Source organism: Orycteropus afer, unplaced genomic scaffold (genome assembly GCF_000298275.1).
Source record: "Orycteropus afer afer isolate SDZICR_OR568_19922 unplaced genomic scaffold, OryAfe1.0 scaffold00002, whole genome shotgun sequence".
In the NCBI taxonomy this organism is placed as follows: Eukaryota; Metazoa; Chordata; class Mammalia; order Tubulidentata; family Orycteropodidae; genus Orycteropus; species Orycteropus afer.
The window spans coordinates 11,653,921-11,662,350 of NW_006921589.1; positions in this window are offsets into that span (position 1 = coordinate 11,653,921).

An 8,430-nucleotide genomic window follows, 5' to 3' on the forward strand; every position below is an offset into this window, starting at 1 on the left:
ACAAACAGGAGTTTATTCTTACAATTTGGAGGCTTTAAGTCCAAGTTCAAAGTGCCAGGCTCTAGGGGCTGGGTAAGAGTCCCTCAACCTTGGAGTCCAGCTCTGCCTCCTGCTCCCGGCCCACTGGAGCTAGAGGCATTTCTTCACTCAGACAGCTGCTGACTGCTGAGGCTGAGACGCTCCAAGGTTGACAAGGAAAAAGGCACAGTCCTGATGTTACCAAAGCACACAGCAGACCATTAACTTAAGTCCATTTAAGTCCCAAAGTTGGCAGAGCATAGCAGACTGCTGAGCAACAGCACGGCTACATGCAGGGTCCAAGCGTGCCATAGGCTAGAGACCATTCTCAAAGCTTCTCCTTAAGTACAGGAAGCAGACCATAGCCCAAAGGCAGCTACTCAGCTGCTTGTAGTAGATCCCACCATGGAGGTGATTGCCAGTCTCATCGTGGGTAATAACTACCACCAGCTGCCCAGCCACACAACCAGGCCCAGCCAAGTTGACACACAAGCATAACCATCACACATGCTTCTTATGACGTGAGGCCCACACAGTTCCTTTCCCGTGGCCCCGTCACCCCTTGCTGCCCTGGGCTCCTGGGGTGAAGGGAAAAGTTGCTTTCTGAGCCCTCCACCCTCTGGAGCCCCCCACCTCCACCTCTACTCTGCCCCATGGTCAGGCCCCTCCAGCTGCATAGGGCTCCCAGCTGCCTATCCTCACAGGCTCCCTACCTCCTGTAACCCCATGTTCTCAACTCTCTCACCTCTTCCCCAACATTCCCTCCTAGGGGTGCTGATTGCTGTCAGGTGCCAGGGGAGAAGGAGTTTGTCCCAGTTGATCACAGAACTGACATCCAATTTGGTTTTATTTCTTGGTCCTCTAGAAGAGATCTGAGGAGCCCCGTGGTGTGACGGTTAACAATCAGCTGCTGAACTAGAGGCTGAACCCACCCAGCAGCTCTGCAGCAGAAAGACGCGGTGACTTGCTCCAGTACAGACTGCAGCCAAGAAAACCCAAGGGGCAGTCTACTCACATTGGGTGGCTGTGAGTCGGAATAGACTCAACGAGACTCAACAGCAACAACAGAAGAGATCTGTCAAGAACCCTCTTCACTGCCCCCTGCCCCTTCCCCCAGGCCCCGACAGGCCAATGCCATGACACATGGGCAGCATCTTGGCTGGGTGATGCTGGGTGCATTACCTGAGCCCAGCTATGACATGGACAGCCTGTGTCTTCACAGACACTGGGGTAGGCATCTACTGAGGGACAGCCGCTAACACTTAGAGAAAAGCTCCTGGGTGGTGCAAATGGTTAAGGGCTCAACTACTACCTGAAAAGTTAGTTCTTCAAACACACCCAGAGGTGCCAGGAAGAAAGGCCTGGCAATCTGTTGCCAAAAGGCACAACCTTGAAAATTCTGTGGTGTGCCGTTCTCCTCTGCTCCACGTGGGGTTGCCATGAGTCAGGGTTGACCCAATGGCAACTGAGGAAAAAAAGGAAAACTCTTAGAGCTCGCTATGTATGGGGTCTCCAAGTAGTAACACATTTAATCTGCACAGTCTTCTAAGGCGGTTACTATTATCGCCCCCATTTTATAGACAAGAAACTGAGGCACAGAAAGGCTAACTAGCTTGTCTAAGGTCAACTAGTAAATAAATGGAAAACGTGGACTCCGGCCCACACAGGCTGCCTCGAGAGTCCATGGTCTTAACTACTTTGTTCTGTTGCTCTTGAAAGACCAGCCTGAAGTTTCTTAACAGAAAGAGGGTAGAGCAAACTGAACACTACTGCACATCTCATTAATTTTCCAGTCACTCTGGAGTCAAACTGAGATTTGGTGATAGTCACTTGTCCAGTATTATACCTGACCAGTCAGAGGCAACCCTGTATTCGTGTCCAGATCAGTCAAACTCCAAGTCCTCTGTCTTTCATTGAGCCCCAGGCCTGTACCTGCCACCATGACCTAGTCCCACACTTCTCAATTTCTTGGCCACCACCCACATTCCCCCACTCCCAGCCCTAGGCAACAACTGATCGCTGTCTCTACAGGTTGTTGTTATGTGCCGTTGAGTTCTGAGGCAGTATCACTACGGAAGCAGATTTGTGGGGCAGTGAGTTACCTAACATGGCACTGCTAGCCATGATGTTTGTTACTCCCACCAGATGACTGGGTGGCACTATGCAAATGTAAGGTGTTTGTGGCCCACCAAGGGGATTGGACAGCTTGCTAATGATCTAAATAAGGTACCTGACACCTTGTGGGGGTGGGACTGTGCAAATAAGCTATATGGAACCCTAATGTGGGGATTGGTCAGGTTTGCCATCCTATTAGGCTTACAATGAGCCATCCCAGAGGTAGAAGGAGGTGATCTCACTACCATCCAGAAAGAAGAGCCAGGAGTGGAGTGTGGAGTGTGTCCTTGGACCTCAGATCCCTCTGCTGAGACAGCAGAGACAGCAGTAGCAGAGGCTGCAAAACCAACAGAACCAGGAGCAGCGGGCTTCCCGGCCCATGGAGTGTCTTCAGGCAGAAGGCTTGCTGGTGGAGTAGCGTGTTGTGATAGTTGGAGTTGTGTGTCAACTTGGCTGGACCACAATTCTGTGTGGTTTAAGCAATTGTGATGTGGATTGTTTCCATGATGGGATCAGATGTATATGTTTTGAGCAGCCAATCCATTGAAAGGGAGTTTCCCTAGGGGTGTGGCCTGCTTCCAGTATATTTATGGACATCCTGGGAGAAGAGACACTCTTCTGTGGATTAGGATCCTGTTGTGCTGCCTACAACTGTCCGTGAACGAACAATCCACCATTCAGCCCGGAGATCTTGGATTCGTCATTTGTTGGAGTCAACAGCCAATACTGGCAGCCAACATTGACTTCTTCAGCTCTGAAGCTCCTTGACCTTGGGCTTCAGCTCTGCCTCTTGCTCCTGGCCAATTGAAGCTAGAAGCGTCTCTTCACTCAGACAGCTGTTGGCTGCCAAGACTGACAAACTCAAGGTCAAGAAGTGAAAAGGCACAGTCCCGATATTACCAAACCACACAGCAGGCCATTAATTCAAGTCTATTGAAAGTCCCAAGATTGGCAGGGCAACATGGCAGGCTGCTGAGCAAGGACTTGGCTACATGCAGAGTTCAAGCGTGCCATCAACTGGAGACCTTTCAAAGCTGCTTCTTATGTACTGGAAGCAGCTCACATCCTTAAAGCAGCTACTCAGCTGCTCCAGTAGATTCCACCACGGAGTTAATTACCAGTCTCACCATGGGGAATAAGTACATCCAGCTGCCCAGCCACTCAACCAGGCCCAGCCAAGCTGACACACAAACTTAACTACCACAAACCCAATACTCGTGAATAGTGTCTGTGAGTTCTGAGTGGCCATTGCAATGAATTACTGGACCCAGCAGGGAAGCAGAATGCCATGGGAGGCAAGGTTGGTGTTAGAATTGGTCAAAACGTTGAAGGGTAGAGGCATGTCTGGCCTCCGCCTCACAGGAGTCAGTCTCAGGCTGTTGATACTGATGGTGTTTCTCTCTCCCCCTTGTGAAGTTAGAGGAGGTCGGATGATGCCTCTCCCATGTTCTTTTTGCACCTATTCTGGACATTTTGTACAATATATGGTCTTTCCACCTTCTGTCTACCACCATGTTCCACCCCTGTCTCAGCCTAGGGTTTACTGGCCATCATGATTAGGTTTCCAACTCTCACAAAGGCTCCATTATGAGCAGGGATTTGGAGGACTAAGATCACCCCTAACACACATACACACACACACACTCTCACATGCTCACACACACACTCAGTGTTTTGTACACTCATTTCTACAACTTCCACGTGTTCTGTTTTTCCCTGGAACACCCAGGGCTGCCCACCTAACCCCTGCCCTTCCTCCTCCCCACTCTACCCCCAAGACAGACAGTCTGTGATTCAGGAAAAAAATGAGAAAAGGCCAGCCAAAAAAAAAAAAAAAAAAAAACTCACTTGCTGGTTATTTTAAAATTGCATTATTATCCAAACTTCATTTCCTCTCTATAATTAATTATAGTGTCAGAATTCTGACGTAGCATTTTTCAATGTGACTTCATATGCCTTTCCTCATTTGACCTTTCTAATGAGCTCTGGTAGCATAGTGGCTAAGGCACTTGACTGCTAACCAGAAGGCAGGCGGTTCAAACCCACCAGCCACTCCTCGGAAGGAAGGTTGGGCAATCCTACTTCCGTAGTGATACTGCCTCGGAAACCCAAGGAGGGGTCGCTATGAGTCGGGGCCGACTCGACGGCAAACAACAACAATAGCTTCCAGGAGAGTGGAATTCCTGGTAAAGGTTTATAATATTGCTGCCTTGCATCATTTCCAGAATCAGCAGCCCCTGCTCTTTTGGGTAACTAACCCCTACTCCTAGTCCATGTGGTTCAGTTTGAGTCTGAGGCTGCAGAGCCAGGAATGTGATCTGACCTGGCCAGTCAGATAAGCCCATTCTCCTAACTTAAAAGATTGGTTCAGAATTGGGCACATGACCCAAGCTGGACCAATGAAAATCAATTCAGAGTTGTTTGGAAATACTGGAGGTTCTGCTAGGTATGATAAACTAGAAACCTGAAACTTCTAGTATCATCTTTCCACTGGAAGGAGAAACCCTGACAGAGAATGATGCCAATACAGAAGGCAGAGTTGAGCAATGCAGATACCATTTGAATCCCTGAATCCAGCCAAGCTTGGCGCCACCATGCCCTAACCCCACACTTCTCCATCTCATGAGCTAATAAGTTCCCTTTTTAGTGTAAGCCCCTTTGTGTTGTCACTTGCACCTGAAAGGATTCGGACTCAGCCAGGGTTGTCATCTCCGTTGGAAGGAAAAGAAATTGAAACCAGGAAGTGACTTGCCCAGCACTGCCTGGAAGCTGAATGACAGAGCTGTGACTGGAACCTTACTCCGAGGCCAACTATACCTGCTGGCCAAGTGAAGAGCAGGTGGCCTGGTCTTTACTGGTCACTGTCAGTTCCAGGAGAAGCACATGTCCTTTGTTCAGGGCAGACGCCCTGTGGGAGGATTACCGAAGGCCCTGGGAAAGTGCTTCACTAACCCCAGGGAACCTCTTCAAGTGTCCCTTGGAGCTGGGCATGCCTGGAGTGCCCTGCCTGGATACAATCACAGAGCCACCCTTCTTCAGGGAGGCAAAGCCCACCTCATTCAGATGCAGCTCTGCTCCAGGACAGCTGGGCCCACTGTCAAGGTCCCTGGCCCAGGCTGCGGGTACCTAAGAATGGAGGCTGAACTATGGCCGGCGGTGGGAACACTGTGATTTGGGCTGGCCCCAAGGAAGTGGAGAGCTAAGCTAGTTTTTCCCAGTCTTAAGCTTCAGTACTACTGTTCTGGTTACCTAGTGCCACTCTGACAGGAATATACCACAAATGTGATGGCTTGAACAAACAGGAGTTTATTCTCTCACAGTTTGGAGGCTTTAAGTCCAAGTTCAAAGTGACAGGCTCTAGGGGCTTGGTGAAAGCCCCTCAACCTTGGCTTCAGCTCTGCCTCTTGCTCCTGGCCCACTGAAGCTAGAGGCTTTTCTTCACTCAGGCAGCTGTTGGCTGCTGAGGCTGACAAGCCCAAGGTTGACAAGTGAAAAGGCACAATCACAATGTTACCAAACCACATGGCAGGCCATTAATTGAAAGGCCATTGAAAGTCCCAAGGTCAGCAGAGCATGGCAGGCTGTTGAACAATGATACAGCTACATGCAGGGTTTAAGTGTGCCATAAGCAAGACACCATTCCCCCAGGCTTCTGCTTATATACAGGAAGTAGACCACATCCCTAAGGCAGCTACTCAGCGGCTCACAGTAGATTCCACCATGGAGTTGATTACCAGTCTCATCATGGGAAATACTACATCCAGCTGCTCAGCCACTCAATCAGGCCCAGCCAAGTTAACTACCACAACCACTTCAAGAGTTTTGCCTTAGCCAAGCGTTATCTGTATTATTATTTCATGTTTTCTTACTTAAGTGTATATGCAGTCATTTTCATGAGTGGAAACCAGTGTCATGAATGAAAACTTCTGTCAAAAGTAAACCCCAAAGACAAATAGGATGAAAACAAAATGACGCTGTTCCTAGTTAATTAACCCTTAACTAGGTTGGCCTCAGACTTTTTGTTAGAGGTGTTAAGGACAGGCTAGCACCAAGGCCTTGCCCAAGACGTGTCAGTCACTGCTGTGCTGGGAACATCTAAAACCATCTCGCCTGAGGCCCAGGGATACACCTGTATATCCTAGATTTGGAAAACACTGCAGACAAGCAAATTGTATACCCTGAATAAATGTACACGTGCTGTGGAAGAAATACATTTGTTGACTCAGGCCAAAGCTCTTATAGTCCAGTTACTCCAAGTTAGCAGGACTGGCGTAGTGCCTATGGCATCTGACTGCTAACCAGAAGGTTGGTGGTTCAAAGCCACCAGCCACTCTCAGAAGGAAGATTGAACAATCTACTTCAGTAGTGATACTGCCTCGGAAACCCAAGGAGGGGTTGCTATGAGTCGCAAACGACTCCATGGCAGTGAGTTTTTTTGTTGTTGTTGTTTACCCAAGATGGGAAAACAGTGGGAAGGTACTCTGTTGTCACTCAACCAGCAATGAAGACAAGTCATCAAACCTCAGTTAAATCATTCATTCAACATTTATTGAGCGCCTACTGTGTGCCAGGCACCGTGCTAGGCGCAGAAATACTGAGATGCATAAGATACAGTCCATGCCCTTAAGGATTCACAGTCTAGAAGGGGAGACAAACATGTAAACAAGTAAAGTACAGTGTGATAGGTGCCACAAGAGAAGCATTTACAAAGTGCAGAGGTAGCCTGGAGGGGGAGGGGCATCAGGGTGGTCTTCCCGGAGGAGGGGGCCTTTGAGCGGGATTGTGAGAGATGAATAGATGTTGCCAGGCAGACAAGACAAGGGGAGCAGGGAAAGGCATTCCACTCTGAAGAAACAGCGTGAGCGAAGGCACGGAGGCATGATACGGTGTGTTTTGGGGGCGGGGGATTCTAAATAGTCGGGCGGTATTGCTAGAGTTGGTACGAGAGGCCGTGGCTGGAGAGGGAAGCAAAGGGCAAACTGTGGGTAGGGGCCACCTCGGAGGCTCGCCAGAGCCCAAGGGAAGGCCTTCACACAGGAAAAGGCTCCTGGCTGACCCGAGGAACGCCTCCTCAGGACCTCACTGTGGCCTCCAAACGGACCTGGACTGATACCCGAGGAGAAACTGAGTTGGGGGATGGGGTGAGCAGAGACGGGGGCCCAGGCCTGGGGTCCTGGAAGACGCCCCTCACTCCAAGTTCCCTGGTCCCAGCTCTTGCCGCGCGTGTGCAGGCCCCGCCCCCTCATGGGGCCAAGGATCAAAGGAGATACCACCTGGGAATGTTCTTGGCAAACTGCAAAGACCATATGAATGTGGAGTCGTAAAAATAAGTCATTATCATTAGGAACTAAAAGAGAGGGAGTGAAGATAAAGCAGAAGGAATTGAGTTAGACTGAGGAAGGTTGAAATTCTGAAAATAGGGGCCAAAAGTGAGGAACAGTGCGGTGGCCGAGGCGGAACGTGGCTCTCTCTTCCCTGGGACAGACAGGCCCTTGGCCCAGAGTAGGCGCAGAGGCCAGCAGGTAGGACCAGGCCCCCCTTGCAGGCTGACTTGTGGCCTACCACCAGCCTCAGGTGTCTCCTCAGCAAGAGGGCCAGGTTTCCTAGGTAACCAGGACCCACCCACCCCCACCCCCTTCTAGGTTGTAGGGGATTGGCCAGAGGCCCTGGGGGCGGGGCTGTCTTAAGAAGGTGGGGCTCAGACTTCCCCCAATGGCTCAGTCGGAAAAATGACGGTACAGGCTCGGGGCCAGGGAGGTAGGGCGGGGAGGGGCAGCGTCTCAGTAAACCAGAGCCGCTTGGCTCCGGAGCCACCACTTCCCTGAGGCACCACATTTAGGCCACTCTGGGGGACTGACTTTTTTCCACCTGCAAGGGGGAAAGGGAAAGATGGACTTAATCCCTTTATGGCTCCCGCTGCCCTGGGTTCGAGGATACAGCCTGAAAGAGACTTGCTGAGGGAGGGGGTCCTAGCAGCCTCTGTAATGTCCTCACTGTCGGCCCAGGAGCAGAGGAAGCCAGGAGGCGACCCTTCCCGTTAGCAGGCTCTTGAGATGTTCTGAGACCCCGCCCTTCCTCCCAGCTTGCCTAACTCTGCCTCACTCCCTGGGGTCTCCCAAGCTTCCACAAACCCCCTTTCTCAAGTTGCATGTTCTTGTCCCTCCCTCCCCTCCCCCAGATCAGTGTGGGGGAAGGATGGCTGCTGTGGGCACCGATGGGGGGGTGACAATGAGAGGGACGGTGTGGTGCGGCGGTGGGTGGCCTCCTCACCATGGGGCAGGCTGGCATGGTGGGGCG